Genomic DNA, 18,067 nt, shown 5'->3' with positions numbered 1-18,067 from the left:
GGCTGACCCAGGTGCGCTCCGGCCCCTAGGGTTGGAACCAAGTAACAAGGCTTCGGGGGGGGGCGGGGCGGGAACCGACAGACCGTCCAGCCCCCCTCCCCCCCGCGCCCCGGCCCCGTCCTGTTCGGGCCAAGCCCAGCGGAGTCTGACTCAGGAGAACCGAGATTCGACTGGGGTGATTCACCTGTTTAGGGGGCGGGGTCCCGGTGAGCACCTGTTCTCTCTCGCCCCTCTCGCGGCCGGCTATGGACCCGCCTAGATACACCGTGCAGGGCGGGGAGAGTCACAGCGAACTTGGGCCCGGGAGAGGCTTCTTGGTAGCGTCTGACTAGTGATTGTCTGACTAGTGATCGAACCCACAACTTGGTGTTTGGAGACGAGTCTCTAACCAACTGATCTACCCCCCCAGGGGCAGGGCTTTCTCTTGGACTACTTGAAGAACCAAGTGACGTTCCCGGAAGGGAAGCGTTTCTCCCTTTGTGGTGCCCAAGGGGAATCAGGCCCAGGAAAACTTGGAATTGTACTTCGGACGTTTTCTCTGCCTACGCCGCTTCTCTTCTCGTGTTTTGGCCTCTGGGCGTCTCTAGCCCTAGGTCAGGCCTCCGGAAACCCTTGCTCTTGAAGGGGCCGAGCGGAAGCGCAGGACTAAAGACAGGTTTTCGGGTTTTCAGCTAAGATTCCCAAGGTCTGGACTACCTGCGTGCTGAGGCGGGGCGGGGCGGAGCCACCGGAACGCTGCACGCTGGGCGAGGCTCTGCTGCCCCTTGTTGGCGGGTAGGGGAAGTGCGTCCTGGGGAACCGTGAGCGTTGGACTAGACTCTCGAGGTCGCCAACTGGCCACTCTGTCTGGCCTGTACCGTAACCAGGGATGTTTTATTTTGATCATGTTAAAATTCAAGTAGGATCACGTACCCCTGCTCAAAACCTTCCAGTGGCTCTCCCTCCCAGCAGAAACCAAAATACCTAACTGTGTGGCCTGCGCCCTCCCTGACCTCACCCCCTCCCATTCAGTCACTCTGGCCTCCCCTATTCCGGAATGTGGCTCTCACTGCCACTTTCAGGCCCATGGCCCTTAATAATCCCTCTGCTGGGACACCCTTACCGAAGGTGGCCACGTGATTCTCCGCCTCCTTTAGGGTTTTACTTAAAGGTGCACCTTTGCAGTAACATTTCCCCTGGTCACTTTCTACAAAATTTCAACATCCCTCCCTAACTTTCAGATCCATTTCTTTCTAACAAAATATCTTTATCGTGATAAAATGTACATACCAAAATGTGTATCGTTTTAACCATTTGAGATTTTATTTATTTATTTTTAGAGAGAAGGGAGGGAGAAAGGGAGAGAAACATGATGTGAGAAACAAGGATGGGTGGCCTCTCCTGCGCCTCTACCGGGGAGCAACCGCATCCAGGCTTGTGACCTGACTGATAATGGAACTGGTGACCTTTCAGTTTGCAGGATGGCACCCAATCGACTGAGCTACCCAAGTCAGGACTATTTTAACCATTTGTGTGTAAGGTTCAGCATTAATTACATTTATCATTGTAACCTTTTTATAATTCTGTACCAATTAAACAATAATTCCCCATTCCTACCTGTCCCCATCCCCTAGTTACCTCTACTTTCTTTCCCTGTCAAATTGCCTATTCTAGGTACCTCATATAAGCGGAATCATATAACATTTGTCCTTTGTCACGCTTATTCACTAAGCATAAAGTTTTCAAGTCCACCCATGTTGTCGTATAGATGACAATCAAAGCTTCATTTTTTATGGCTGGATAGTATTTCACTATGTTTATACCACATTTGTGGTATGTCCATTTAGGTTGTTTCCACCTTTTGGTTATTTATTGTAAATAACACTGCTATCAATGTTGTACAGGTACCTGTTTTAAATTTTTTTGAATATATACCTAGGAATGGAATTCCTAGATTATACTGTAGTTCTATTTTTAATCCTGTGGAACTGCTGAGCTGCTTTCCCCATTGCTGCATCTTTTACATTATATTACAGCAATGCAGGAGAGTTCTACACTCTCCATATCCTCACCAGCACTTGCCATTTCCCGTTTCCTTGAATGTAGCTATCCCAGTGGGTGTGAAGTACATCTCATCGTGGTTCATTTTCACTTCCCTAAAAATTAATGATGTTGATCATCTTTTTATGTACTTATTGGTACATAAATATATACAAAAATATATTTGTATATATTTTTTGGAAAAATGTCTTTTGAAATCTTTGCCCATTTTTTAATTGGGTGTTTGGGTTTTTTTTGTTGTTGAGTTGTAGTTCTTTTTATATTCTGAATATTAGTCCCTTATCTGATATGTAATCTGCAAATATTTTTCCAGTCTGCAGGTTATTGTTTCACTTTCTTGATAGTATCCTTTCATGTTCTTAATTTGATGAAGTTCAGTTTATCTATTTGTTGCCTGTGCTTGTGGCATTATATCTATGAAATCATTGCTAAATCTGTGGTTATGAAGATTTTGCCCAACATTTTCTTCTAAGGGTTTTATAGTTTTAACTCTTAGACCTATATTTTAACTCAAAGGCCTATTTTAGGTCTCTTTGATCAATTTTGAGTTAATTTTTGTATATGGTATAAGGTAAGGGTTCAACTTCATTCTTTTTTTTTTTTCCTATGTCTTTTTTTTTTAAATTCATCCATTTTTAGGGAGGGAAGGGGGGAAGAGAGAGAGAGAGAGAGAGAAACATCAATGTACGGTTGCTGGGGGTTATGGCCTGCAACCCAGGAATGTACCCTGGCTGGGAATCGAACCTGGGACACTTTAGTTCCCAGCCCGCACTCAATCCACTGAGCTATGCCAGCCAGGGCAACTTCATTCTTTTGCATGTGGTTATCCAGTTTTCCCATCACCGTTTGTTGAAAAGTCTGTACTTTACCCAGTAAATGATTTTGGCATCCTTGTCAAAAATCAATTGACCATATATGTGAGGGTTTATTTCTGGGTTTTCTATTCAATTCCATTGGTCCGTGGAACACCAATTGGTTCTGCAACACCATACTCTTGTAATTAATAAAGCTTTTAGTAAGCTTTGAAGTTTGAAAATGCATGTCCTCTAACTTTATTCTTCCTTTTTCAAGGTGGTTTTGGCTATTCAGGCTTCATTGCAATTTCATATGAATATGAAGATTTTCTTACATTTCTTTGAAAAAGGATGTTGGAATTTTGATTCCAACATCCTTTTTAGGCATTGTATTAACTCTGTATGTCAGTTTGGGTGGTGTTGACATCTTAACAATGTTAAGTCCTTCTATCCATGAAGATGGAATGTCTTTCCATTTATTTAGATATCCTTTAATTTCTTTCAGCAATCTTTTGTGGTTTCAGCATACAAGCCCTTTACCTTCTTCATTAGATTTATTCTAAGTGTTTAATTCTTTCAGATGCTATTATAAATGGAATTTGAAACATTTTTCTCTTCAGATTGTTCAGTACTATTGTATAGAAACACAACTAACTTTTGTGTGTTGATCTTATACGCTGCAAGTTTGCTGTATTCGTTAATTAGCTCTGGTGGCTTTCTTGTGGATTCTTTTGGACTTTTTTCTCTATACAGGATCCTGTTGTCTACAAATAGGGATAGTTTTACCTCTTCCTCTCCAATTTGGATGCCTTTTACTTTTTTTCTTGCCTGTGGGTAGGACTTCCAGTACAACGGTGAATAGCAGCAATGAAAACAGGCACCCTTGTCTTGTTCCTGACCTTCTGGGAGAGCCTTCACATTCAGGCTTTCACCATTACAGTTAGTGATGTCTTTTCTATAATACCCTTTAACAGGCTGAGGAGTTTTCCCTCTATTCTTAGTTTTCTGAGCATTTTTATCATGAAAAGATTGGATTTTCTCAAATGCCATTCGTCATCAATTGAGATAATCATGTAGGTTTATTCCTTTCATTCTACTAATGTAATGTATTACTTTGATTTTTTTAATGTTGAACCACCCTTATATTCTTGGATAAATTCCACTTGGTTATTGTGAATAGTCTTTTACATGCTATTGGATTTGCATTGCTAATATTTTGTTGTGGATATTTGTATCTGTATTCATAAAGGACATTGATTTGTAATTTTCTTTCCTTTTGATGTCTTTATCTGTCTTTGATATCAGGTTAATTCTGGCTGCATAGCATGAGTTAGGAAGTGTTTCTCCTTCTTCAGTTTTTTGGAAGAGTTTGAGAAAGGTCAGTGTTAATTTTTCTTTAAATGTTTGCTTTAACTAATCTGTGAACATCTGTCCCAGGACTTTCCTGGAAGGTTTTAAATTACTGATACAGTCTCTTTATTTATTACAGCCTGTTGAGAGTTTCTATTTCTTCTTGAGTCAGTTTAGGTAGATCTATGCATTTCAAGGAATATATCTGTTTCTCCTAGGTTATCTAGTTTGTTGTCATGCAGTTTTTCCTAGTATCCTCTTATGATCATATTTCTGTAAGGTTAATAGTGATGTCCCTACCTTCTTTTTTGCTTTAGGTTTGTAGGGGTTTTTTTTGTTTGTTTTTTTGTTCGGTCAGGTCTAGCTAAAGGGTTTGTCATTTTTGTTATTTTCAAGAAAACAATTTGTGGTTTCATTGATTTTCTCCATTTTCTGTTCTCTGTTTTATTTATCTCTTTGCTACTCTTCATTACTTTTTTACCTTCTGCTAGTTTTAAGTTTGATTTCCCTTTTTTCCTAGTTTCTTAAGGTATAAAGTTAGTTATTAATTTGAGATATCTCTTCCTTTTTAATGTAGATATTAAAAGCTGTACATTTCTCTCTGCATCCCACAATTTCAAAATACTGTATTTCCATTTTCATTTGTCATTAAGTATTTTAGATTTCTCATGTGATTTCTTCATTGACCTATTGATTGTTTAAGAGAGTGTTGTTTAGTTTCCACATAGATGTAAAATTTGCAGTTATTCTTCTGTTGCTGTTTTCTAATTTTACCCCACTGTGGTTGGAGAAGATAGTTGGTATGATATCTGTTTTTTAAAATCTACTGAGACTTTATTGGTGACCTAAGATACAGTATATACTGGAAAATGTTCAGTGTACACTTTCATTTTGTTGTTGAGTGTTCTGTATATGTCTGCTAGGTCTATTGATTTATCGTGTTGTTCAAGTCCCCTGTTTCCTTACTTATCATCTGTTAATTTGTTCTGTCCCTTATTGATAGTGGGATATTGAAGTCTCTATTATTGTAGAACTGTCTATTTCTCCCTACAATTCTGTCCACATTTGCTTTATATGTTGAGGGTCTGTTATTAGGTGTGTAAATGTTTATATTGATTGTAACTTCTTGTATCAAATCTTTTATTAATATACAAGATCTATCCAGAAGGTATCCAGCCATGTACTAGGAAAAATAGAGACACTTACTAAAGAAGATATAAGATACAAGAAACATTGTACATAGGACAGTGATGCCTCAGTCCCCTTCCAAGTAGGCACCATGGGACCTCACACATTTCTCCCAGTCACCATCAGCTGCCCCTTCATATTTTCCTGCAGCTCATCGATGGTCTGAAATCTCTTCCCTTTCAAAGGTGATTTTTAGTTTTGGGAAAAGCCAGAAGTTGCAGGGTGCCAAATCTGGTCTGTAGGGGGTTGAGTCACCCGGGTCATTTGATGTTTTACCAAAAAACTCTGCATGAAATATGATGTGTGAGCAGGTACATTGTTGTGATGAAGTTGCCAATCACCAGTTACCCATAGTTGTGGTCTTCTGAATCATCCAAATAGTTTCTGTGGAGGAATGTTCAGGCTTAATGCAAAATTTGATGCAGAGTCATTGCTTTGTTCGCTCAGTCATTTTGAATGCAATGGCTGCACAGTACACATGCTCACTCAATGGTGTCTACTGTCCCCACTGACTAGTATGGTGAAGTTGTCACTGTTCACACACTTGCATTCCAGTCCACTCTTCTTGGCTGCCAGGTTACAAGGATGTCATGCAAACCGATCTTGTTACATTAACAATGGTTTGACTTTTTCTGGACAGACCTCGTATAATATTCTTCTTTGTCTCTTAAAGCCTTTTTCAATATAGCGCCAATTTTATCTGATATGATTATAGCCACTCATATCTTCAAGTTACTGTTTGTATGAGATATTTTTTACCCTTTTTTTACCCTTTTTACCCTTTTTTACCCTTTTACTTTCAAACTATTGCGTTTTTGTACTTAAGGTAAGTCTCTTGTAGACAGCATATACTTGGATTGAGTAGTTTTTTAAAGTCCATTCTGCCAACCTCTGTCTTTTTATTTAAAGAAATCACTGAGAAAGACATTCTGACTTATGCCATTTTGCTGCTTGTTTTCCATATGCCTAAAGCTTTTTTGCTCCTTATTTACTCCATACTGCTTTCTGTTGTGTTTAATGTTTTTGTAGTGAAATGTTTTGCCTTCTGATTCCCATTCTGATTTTCCATTCTGATTTCCCATTGTGTATATTCTATGGCTATTTTCTTTGTGATTACCATGGGGATTACATATAATTCCCTAAAGTTATAACACTTCATTTTGAATTTATACGAGCTTAACTTTAATGGCATGTAAAAAGTCTGCTCCTGTACATCTTCATTGCCTCCTTTCTAACATTGACATTATAAAGTACATTTTCATACATTGTTTCCCCGATAATAAAGATTAATGCACTTTTAACTCATCTAGACAATTAAAAGTGGATTGTAGTACAATGAAACTAGTTTTTATAATTGCCCGTGTATTTATCTTTATTAGAGATCTTTATTTCTTCATCTGGCTTTGAGTTACTATCTAGCATCCTTTCATTTCATTTCAACTTAAAGGACTTCCTTTAGCATTTCTTGCAGGACAGATATAGTGGCAACAAACTCTCAGCTTTTGCTTATTTGCATATATTTTAATTTCTCCCTCATTGTTGAAGGACAGCTTTGCCAGTTATGGAATTCTTGGTTGAATGTTTTTTCTTTCAGCACTTTGAATATTTCCACCCATTGCCTTCTGGCCTCCAGGGTTTCTTGTGTCAAATCAGCTAGAACACTTATTGAGGATGCCTTTATGGGACACATTGCCTCTCTCTTTTTGTTTTCAAGATTGTCTCTTTGTCTTTCAACAGTTTCATTGTAACATGTCTTGTGCATCTTGTGGGGGTTTTCCTGTTGGAATTTGGCGAGCTTCTTGACTTCTAGATTCATGTCTTTAATCAAATTTGGGAGGTTTATAGGCATTATTTTTTTTTCAAATGTAGTTATATCTGTGACTTTCTCTCTCCTCCTGAGATTCCCACAATATGTATACTCTTCCACTTGGTAGTGTTACAGAGGTGCCTTAGACTCTCTTCACTATTTTTCAATACTTTTTCTTCTCTTCATCAGACTCTTTAATTTCACTTGTCTTATCTTCACATTCGTTGATTGTGTCTTCTGCTTGCTTACCTCTGCTTTTGAGCTTCTCTAGTGATTTTTTTAATTTCAGTAATTGTGTTTTTCACCTCCGGAATTTCTTTTTGATTCTTTTAAATATTTTCTACCTCTTTATTGATATTCTTATTTTGTTCAATCATTTTTCTGTCTTTGTTAACTCTTCGAGCATTCTGAGACAGTTTAAATCTCTATGTAGTATATCTGCTACCTGGGCTTCCTCACTGATGATTTATTTTTTTTTTCTTTCTTTTAATAGGACATACATCACATATGGCCTTTCTGTGACTGCGATGAACCAAGACAAAAACAGAATTACTGTATAATCATGTCTGAACACAGATGAAAACAGGAACATTGTCTAAGCCACAAAATACCAAATGACTCCTCCCCCAGATAATATGAGTGACAGCTGCTCTAACTTTACTGCATTCTTCTCATCTTCTAGATAATATAGAATTACTCCCACTTCCTGAGAGCTCTCAATCCAAAGGAAATCCCCCTTATTGGCACCTTCCCCTATATCACATAACATAAGCCCCAATTCTCTGAGTCTTTTCTAACACCTTTTTACTGAAACATTGCCCTATTCCCCATGTTGTCCATCTTCCCGAACTGCATTTGGTCATTAAAATCAACTTTGTTCAACCACAGGTACATTCCTCATGGTCTTTGGCTGAAGTGCATTGGCACATACCAAACATGTTCCCACCTTAAGGCCTTTGGTATGCTGTCTGCTTTGTCCACACCTTGCTTCCCCTAGAATCTGTGTGGCTCATATTATGTGGGTCTGCTCAAATGTTACTTCTTTAGAGAGGACTTCTCTCTTTACTCCCTTTAAAGTGGTCTTTATATTAGCTTGACAGGGTTCCTGTGACATACCACAGAATGGGTGGTTTAAACAACAGATATTTATTTATTCACAGTCTAGAGGCTAGGAGTACAAGATCAAGGTGTTGGCAGGGTTGGTTTCTTTCTGAAACCTGTCTGCTGGGCTTGCAAATGGCTGCCTTCTCTCTGTGTCCTCACATGGTTGTCCTCCTGTGTGTGTTGTCTGTGCCCTAATCTCTTCTTTTAATAAGGACACCAGATATATTAGATTGGGGCCCACCTTAACTACTTCATTTTAACTTATTTACCTTTTTAAAGGCTCTATCTCCAAATAAGTTGTATTCTAAGGTACTGGGATTAGGGCCTCAACGAATGAATTTGGGGGCACACAATTTAGCCCATAAAGTTGTTATCCCCATCTCTCTCTTACCTATCACGTTTTTCCTTTTCAAAGCACTTACTGTGACCTGATGTTTTATTAGTCACTTATTTGTTTACCATCTTTTTTTCCTCAAGGCAAAGACAGAATTGCTCAGCAAATATTCCATGTGCTGCCTTCCATTTCCAGTTAGGTGGGGATATGTGATTAATTTTAGTGAATGTCCTGCAATGAGAAGTAATGTAGATCTCTCTCAGGCCAAATCATTTCCTTGCCAGTGCATGACTCACTATCCTCCTTTCTCTTGCCATAGCAGCTAATGGAGTCACAGATGGCGCAGGCTTCATAATTCATCACGTTTGAAGGCACTGTATAGAATGGAGCTTTCCATCAACCCACTTTGGACATTTGCATGAGCAAACAGAAATCATGTTAAGCCACTGAACTATGAGAATTCTTTTGTTACACCATATAACCTAATGTATTCTGATTAATACATCTTCACTATAATATAAACTCCAAGAAGGCAGGAACTTAGCCTGGATCCTTAGTGTCTCATGGAAGTAAGTAAGCAATAATTATTTATGGAGTAAGTCAATGGGCCAGGCATAAGAAGGTGAAGTTGCTGTGCCCAAATTAATACAAGGTAGATCAAGAGATGAAACTGATCCCAGAGCCTGGGACTGAAACCTTGATCCCAGAGCCTGGGACTGAAACCTTGGCCATATTCCCTTTATCCTGACCACTGTCTTATTCCAAATCCAGACTATGCCAAGAATTTGACATGAATACTCTATTGAAAACTTTGTAATAATCATAGTTTGTGATGAGAGTGGAACTGAGGCTTAGCAAGTTTCAGCAACTTGCCTGAGGCCATGTAACTTACACAGTGCCTACCACAATCCCATCAGTGGATGCTGTGGCAGACATGGATGGTTACAGCAAATAAGCATTCCCTTCTACATCTCATGCATACAAAGTTCTGATTTTGTTTGGGTCTTCAGCGACTTCTGTGGTCACAGAAGAGTGTCCTTCCTCAGTATTAGAGAACAAATTCTGATTGGCTTAAGCCAAGCATGGACATTTTATTTCCTTTTAGGGATTGCTTTGGATCTGCACATGTGACCTAATCCAGGCAATGGAACTTGAGGAGAGATCTGATGGGAGGGTTTGGAAATGGTTTTAACTTTATGATATGAAAGAATGTTCCTTTTATTAGACATTAGTTGCGGTAATCATTACTGATTGCCATTTGTCAAATGTTTCAAGGACACGTAGAATTTCCGATGTTGGTCTGTTAAATTGGTGATCCTGTGTAACTGTTTCTGGCCAATGGTTTGTGAGCAAGAGACATATGTCATTTAAGTCCAGACCATTTAACTGTAGATATAATATACCATAGAGCTCTCTTTCTTTCTTCTCTAGCACGAAGTTGGAAATGTTAGAGATGGCAGTCTTTCTATCATCCTGGATCCCTGATGATTATAATGCCAACTCACAGTGGACATGAAGTATGAGTGAGAAATAATCTTGGATTTTGTTAGTCATTGAGATTTGGAGGAAGTTTATTACTGTATAGTAGCAAAGATAGTGACAGATAGTGACAGATAGCGAGGGAGAAAGAGAGCAGGAATGGGGAGGGAGGAGGGTGGGAGCATCTTGAACAGAATGTGGATGTGGTTTTTTTGGCACATGAAACTGACTAAGAATATTTGAGTCTCAAGTTTTGAGAGACAACAAGCAGGCTGAGAAAAATGTCCATTTGCCAAAGAGGGCACATCCTCCAGTGCCACCTCAGATGTAATGAAGGAGAATAATGGAAAAGGAGGTGTCTCCCTGGACGTTGAAGACATGACCACAGAGAAGAAAGGTTTGGGGAACTCCTTCTCCCAGTAGCTGATTTGTTGCTAATGAAATATTTCTCCCCATCTACAAGATAGGAGGCCCTTGCAGGTTCTTCTCACTGGATTTGAGAAATGGTACAGACCAGTGATTTTTGTGTGTCTCCCTTTCTTACCCTTCTTGATGAGCATGAAGCCATTTTGTCCCATTTCACATGGGTATATGGAGGATAAGTAATTTGGTTTTTTAGTTCACTTGTCCTGACTTAGGTTCACTCACTTTTGTTTCCTGCCCAGTTCTTGTGGACCTTTGACTTTTTGACCCTACAACCTACAATAAGCTATTTGATGACATAAACTGAATTGTACTCCTGGAAGTACAGTGGACCAGGGTCCATTTCACTGCCCAGGGCTGATGCCTGAGTTCCGAAGGTGACTTCACAGCGTCCTTCTGTAGCCTTGGCTACCATGCTGACTACCCTGCTGCTGCTTAGTCTTTCTCTCCCCACTTTGTGGACCCAAACATTAATCAGCTGCACCTACAAGACTCTATACTAGCAGGTTCTACTCTCAGGCATTGGTGTTGTCCTGCAGTGTGACCATCCCAAGGCACTCTGGTGCTTTTCTTCCACTCTAGGGGAGGATGCTGGTCTCAATGCCTACCATAAAGAAACCGCCTGGGGCCAGCCTCCACCTGACCAACCCTCAGCCCTCCCAGCCAAACCTCTGTCACTGCCAAGACAATACGAGTGCCCTTGTGGTAGACTATGAGCTGCATTTCTAGGATGTCACCACCCTGCATATTACACAGAAAGGTCTGGGCCAAACGCTCCTGCAGAATAAGACCCTAAAGCTGGATCTTTACCCACTGGGAGCCCTGTAACCATTGTGGGGAGTCAGGTGAGCACAAATACCTGGGACACTGCTATACTGAGGAGCCCCTGGAAAAACCCATGCCCTGTTGGCTCTATCTGAGGACAAAAAAGGAGCAATACAGCTGTGTGCATCCTGCGCTGCAGATGGAAACCTGCCTTATACCCTATCGCCACTTAAAGGAAACTAACCAGTCCTACTTCCTCTTTGACATTTATCAGTTGGGCAAGTTGACCAATAACATGTGGCTCACCTACCCCTTGGCCTCCATCTATAGGTGACTGAACTAGGACATTAGCCTGGGCTTTGACCCTCACCCAGGCTGTTCCCTGTGCCCACTGGGACTGGGGTTTACCTTCCAATGGAAAAGCAGTTTCTGAATCCCAGAATAGCCTTCATGGTCAATAGGTACAGGATGGGGTCCCTTCCCTGGTTTGTTCAGATGTTCATTCAGCAAGAATTCTCTGGTTTCCCTTCTGAGCCAGGTGTTGGGTGGGTCATGTTGCTACCACAGCGGCCACCAGCAAAGACCTAATCCCTGCCCTCACAGGCTGCTGTGATTCAGGGGGAGACCAAATGTAAAACCTAGAGACTAAGACATTCTGGCCCATGCACATGCCAACACAGACACTACTATGTTTTCTGTCTCCTAACTGATACTATTTGTCTAACCACCATTGCACCAATGCCACAATACAATAAGTCATGATATCTGGTAGTATAGATTTTCCAACTCTGGTTTTCAAGATTGTATTGGTTACTCTTTACCCTTTGTATGCAAATTTTGACATCAGCTTCCATTACTAAGGCTTTCTTTAATTTCTCCTAATAATGTGCAGTTATTAATGGAGAGATTTTTACCTATATTTAATTATATTTATTTTTAGGTATTTGATTTTTATTCTATCATAAACTGTGTCTTTTAAATTTCTTCTTCTAGCCCTGGCTGTTGTAGTTCAGTGGATTGAGCATGGGCTGCAAACCAAAGGGTCACCAGTTTGACTCCAGTCAGGGCACATGCCTGGGTTGCGGGCCAGGTCCCTGGGAGGTGGCCCATGAGAAGACAACCACACATTGATATTTCTCTTCCTTTCTTTGTCCCTCCCTTTCCCTCTCTCTGAAAGCAAATAAATAAAACCTTTTAAAAAATTGTCTTCTAATTGTTTGTTGTTGGTATACAGAAATATATTTGGTATTTGTATATTTTTTAAAAAATATATTTTATTGATTATGCTATTACAGCTGTCCCATATTTTTCTCCCCTTTATTCCCCTTTGCCCTGCACCGCCATCCCACCAGCATTCCCCTACTCTCCTGACACTTGGGTTGTACATATAAGTTCTTTGGCTTCTCCATTTCCCATACTATTCTTAACCTCCCCCTGTCTATTTTGTACCTGCTATTTATGCTGCTTATTCCCTGTACCTCTTCCCCCATTATCCCCCCTCCCTCCCCACTGATAACCCTCCATGAGACCTCCATTTCTGTGATTCTGTTCCTATTTCTAGTTTGCTTAGTTTTTTTCACTAGGTTCAGTTGTTGATAGTTGTGAGTTGGTTGTCATTTTACAGTTCATTATTTTAATCTTCTTTTTCTTAGATAAGTCTCTTTAACATTTCATATAATGAGGGCTTGGTGATGATGAACTCCTTTTTAACTTGACCTTATTTGGGAAGCACTGTATCTGCCCTTCCATTCTAAATGATAGCTTTTCTGGATAGAGCAATCTTGGATGGAGGTTCTTGCCTTTCATGACTTGGAATACTTCTTTCCAGCCCCTTCTTGCCTGTAAGGTTTCTTTTGAGAAATCAGCTGATAATCTATGGGAACTCCGATGTAGGTAACTGTCTCCTTTTCTCTTGCTACTTTTAAGATTCTCTCCTTATTTTTAATCTTGGATAATGTAATTATGATGTGCCTTAATGTGTGCTTCCTTGGGTCCAACTTCTGTGGGACTCTTTGAGCTTCCTGGACTTCCTGGAAGTCTATTTCCTGTGTCAGATTGGGGGAGTTCTCCTTCATTATTTTTTCAAATTAGTTTTCGATTTTTTGCTCTTCCCCTTCTTCTGGCACTCTTATGATTCAGTTGTTGGAACATTTAAAGTTGTCCCAGAGGTCCCTAAGCCTCTCCTCATTTTTCTGAATTCTTGTTTCTTAATTCTGTTCTGGTTGAATGTTTATTTCTTCCTTCTGTTCCAAATCGTTGATTTGAGTCCCAGTTTCCTTCCTGTCACTGTTGGTTCCCTGTACATTTTTCTTTATTTCACTTTGCATCATAGCCTTCACTTTTTCCTCTATTTCATGATGGTAGTCAACCATTTCTGTGAGCACTCTGATTACCAGTGTTTTGAACTCTGCACTGATATGTTTTCTATCTCCTTGTTGCTTAGTTCTTTTCCTGGAGATTTGGTCTGTTCTTTCATTTGGGCCACATTTCTTTGTCTTGGTGCACCTGTTATGTTGTAAAGGCAGAGCCTTAAGTATTTGCCAGGGAAGGGGAACCCATGTCACTGCATTGTGCCACTGTAAATTGGGGCGGGTCAAATGGGGAACAATGCTGTTTGCTTGGCTCTTGGCTTTCAGTCACTTCTCCCACTACCACAAGCAAAATGGGCCTTTCTGGTGTTGGTTCCCAGGTGGGCGGGTTCGTGTACATTCTAGGACCCTGTGGGTTTCTCCAATGAACTCTCCTGTAAGGCTGGGCATTTCTGCCACTGCTGCCTCAACCCTCACAGGTGTTTTCAGTAAGAGGTTTTGAGACTTTATTTCCCCACACTGTAACCCCAAGTTGTATGGTCTGTCTCACTTCCCAGTGGTTGCTCTCGGTTTTATCCACACACTAATAAGCCACCACCTTGCCATGTGTCCTCTCCACTGCAGATGCCCCTCTCTGCCTCTCTTACCAGTCTGGATGAATATTTCTTCTCTAACTCCTTGGTTGTCGGACTTCCATAGTTCGGCAATTCAGGCAGTTCAGGCAGTTCTGGTGGTTTTTCATTTTTAAATTTGTTGTTGTCCTTCTTTTGATTGTGTGAGGAGGCAAAGTGTATCTACCTATGCCTCTGTCTTGGCCAGAAGTCTCAGGTGCACAATTCTAAAATACATCATCTGTACACTGTATTGTGTGTTCACCACTCCAAGCCAAGTCTCTGTCCATCACCATTTATCCTTCCTATATCTTCCTGTACTTCCTTCCACGCCCCATTGCCCCAGCAGTCACCATACTGTTGTCCATGTCCATAATTGTTTTCTCTTTTGTTTTGCTCAGTCCCTCCACCCGCCCAGCACCCATTCCCCTCACCCCTGCCGACAGCTGTCAGCCTGCTCTTTATCTATGAGTCTGTTGTTATTTTGCTTGTTATTTCATTTTGTTCATTAGATTCCATATATGGATAAAATTATATGGTATTTGTCTTTCTCTGACTAGCTTATTTTACTTAGCATAATGCTTTCCAGGTCCATCCATGCTGTTGCAAATATAAGATTTTCTTATTTACAGCTGAGTAGTATTTTGTTGTGTAAATTCACCACAGCATTTTTTGTCTATTGATCTACTGATGGATACTTGGGCTGCTTTCAAATCTTGCCTACTGTGAGTAACACTGCAGTGAACACAGGGGTGCATACATTCTTTGGAATTAGCATTTCAGGTTTCTCTGGATAAATTCACAGAAGTGGAGTCACTGGTCATAAGGCAGTTTCATTTTTAATTTTTTGATGTATCTGTATACTGCTTTCTACCATGGCTGTACCAATCTGCATTCCCAACCACAGTGCAAAAGCATTCCCTTTTCTGCACATCCTCAACAACACTTGTTTGTTGATTTATTAATGATAGCCATTCCTACAGGTGTGAGTTGATGTAATGGTTATAATTTGCATTTCTCTGATGATTAGTGACACTGAGCATTTTTTCATATGCCTATTGGTCATCTGTATGTCCTCTTTGGAGAAGTGTCTATTCAGGTCCTTGCCCATTTTAAAATTGGATTGCTTGGGTGTTTTTTGGCATTGAGTGTTATACATTCTTTATATAATTTGAATATTAACACCTTATGAGATGTATCAGTGAAATATGTTCTCTCATTCAGTGACTTGCCTTTTCATTTTGTTGATGGTTTCCTTTGCTGTGCAAGAACTTTTGAGTTTGATTTAGTCCCAGTGTTTATTTTTCTTTTATTTCCCTTGTCCAAGGAGATAAATCAGAAAAAATATTGCTACCAGAAATGTCAGAGACTTTACTGCCTATATTTTCTTCTATGATTTTTATGGTTTTGAGTCTAACACTCAAGTCTTTAATCCATTTTGTGTTTATTCTTGTGTATGACATAAGAAGGTGGTCTAGTTTCATTTTTTTTACACATATCTGTCCAATATTCCTAACACTGTTTGATAGACTGTCTTTACCCCATCGTGTGTTTTTGTCTCTTTTGCCAAATTTTGATTGACCTTAAAGCCTTGAGTTTATTTCTCAGCTGTCTATTCTCTTCCATTGATCCCTGTGTCTGTTCTTATGTCAGCGCCATGCTGTTTTGATTACTATGGCGGCTTTGTAGTATAGTTTGATATCAGGTATCATTATTCCTCCAACTTTATTTTTTTTCCTAAAGATCACTGTTGCTATTTGGGGTATTTTATGGTTCTGTATGAATTTTTAGAATATTTGTTTTAGTTCTGTGAAATAAGCCATTGTGATCTTGGTAGGAATTGCATTGTATCTATGGATTGCTTTAGGTAGTGTGAAAATTTTAATGATGTTAATTCTTCCTATCCATAAACACTGTATATGCTTCCACTTATTTGTATCTTCTTCCATTTCTTTAGTGTCTTACCATTTTCTGAGTACAGGTCTTTTACATTTTGAGTTAAATTTCTTCCTAGGTATTTTATTCTTTTTGAAGCAGTTGTTAATGAGATTGTTTTCTTAGTTTCCCTTTCTGATAGTTAATTATTAATGTATAAAAATGCAACTGATTTCTGGAAACTAATTTTGTATCCTGGTACTTTACTGAATTCATTTATTCTAGCAGTTTTTGGTGGACTCTTCAAGGTTCTCTAGAGTATCATGTCATCTGCAAATAATGACAGTTTTACTTTTTCCCTTCAAATTTAGGTAGAAATTTATTTCTTCCTGTTGTCTCATTCCTGTGGCTAGATCTTTCATTATTATGTTGAATAAGAGAGGTGAAAGTGGACAACACTGTCTTGTTCCCAATCTTAAGGGAAATGCTTGTAGTTTTTGCCCATTGAATATGATGTTTGCTGCGGGTTTTGTCATATATGGCCTTTATTATGTTGAGGTATGCTCCCTCTACTCTCACTTTGTTGAGAGTTTTTATCATAAACAGATGCTGGATTTTACCAAATGCTTTTTCTGCATCTATTGATATGATCATGTGGTTTTTACCCTTCATTTTGTGTATGGGATATATCACATTTACTGAATTGTGGATATTGTACTAACCTTATATTCTTGGAATAAATCCTACTTGATCATGGTGTGTGAACTTTTAAATATATTGCTGGATTCAGTTTGCTAATATCTTGTTGAGGATTTTAGCATCTATGTTCATCAGGGATATTGGCCTATAATTTTTTTTGTAGTGTGTTTATCTGGTTTTGGAATTAGGTTAATGCTGGCCTCATAAAATGAGCTTAGTACTCTTCCCTCTTAAATTTTTTGAATAGTTTGAGGAGTATGGGTGTTAGTGTTTCTTTGAATGTTTGGTAAAATTCACCAGTGAAGTCATTCAGTCCAGGACTTTTGTTTGCTGGGAGGTTCTTTTTTTGTTGTTGTTGTTTTATTACTCCTTCAATTTCATTAGTTGTAATATGCCTGTTCAGATTCTCTGATTTTTCCTGATTCAGTTTTGGAAGATTGTATTTTTTTCTAGAAATTTATTCATTTCATTCATATTGTCCAGTCTGTTGGCATGTAGTTGTTCATAAAATTTTCTTACAATCCTTTGTACTCATATTTCTTTAGTGCCAGTTATTACTTCTCCTTTTTCATTTCTGATTTTATTTATTTGGGTCCTCTCTTATTTACCTTGATGGGTCCTATTAAAGGGTTGTCAGTCTTGTTTATCTCTTCAAAGAACCAGCTCTTTGTTCTCTAGATCTTTTGTATTATTTTTTAATTTTATTTTTTAGATTTTTATCTTTATTGTATTTTTTCCATTACTATTTAGTTCTCTTATGATCTCCTCCCCACAGCAATCCCCACACTGTTGTCCATTTTCCTGAGTCCTTTTCGTTTTTGCTCAGTCCCTCCACTCCTTAACCTTCCCCTCACCCAACAACTGTCATTATGTTCTGCATCTATGAGTCTGTCCCCATTTTCCTTGTTACGTAAGTTTGTTCATTAGATTCCACATGAGTGAAATCATATGGTATTTGTGTTTCTATGACTGGCTTATTTCACTTAGCATAATGTTCTTCAGGTCCACACATATTGTCACAAAGGGTAAAATTTTCTTTTTATGGCCAAGTAGTATTCCATTGTATAAATGCCCCATTGTTTTATTCACTCATCTACTGATGGACACTTGGGCTCCTTCTATATCTTGGTGATTGTAAATAATGCTACAATGAACATAGGGGCACTTATGTTCTTTCAAATTAGAGTTTTGGGCTCCTTTGAATATATTCCCAGAAGTGGGATTGCTGGATCAAAAGGCAGATCCATTTTTAATTTTTTGAGGTATCTCCAATTTGCTTTCCACAGTGG

The 18,067-nt window shown here is 39.2% G+C and overlaps 1 long non-coding RNA gene across 1 annotated transcript; it reads left to right on the top strand.

Moving 5' to 3' along the window:
* Positions 1 to 114: 114 nt before the first annotated feature.
* Positions 115 to 8,056, top strand: LOC123823868. Its single transcript, XR_006786606.1, has 3 exons — positions 115 to 685; positions 1,320 to 1,514; positions 7,673 to 8,056. It is a non-coding gene; the product is annotated as an uncharacterized LOC123823868 (long non-coding RNA).
* The last annotated feature ends 10,011 nt before the right edge of the window (positions 8,057 to 18,067 follow it).

Source organism: Phyllostomus hastatus, unplaced genomic scaffold (genome assembly GCF_019186645.2).
Source record: "Phyllostomus hastatus isolate PE091 unplaced genomic scaffold, TTU_PhHast_1.1 phas_contig_5, whole genome shotgun sequence".
NCBI lineage: Eukaryota > Metazoa > Chordata > Mammalia > Chiroptera > Phyllostomidae > Phyllostomus > Phyllostomus hastatus.
Note: the sequence above shows the minus strand (reverse complement) of the source record. Positions and strands in the feature narration are given on the sequence as shown.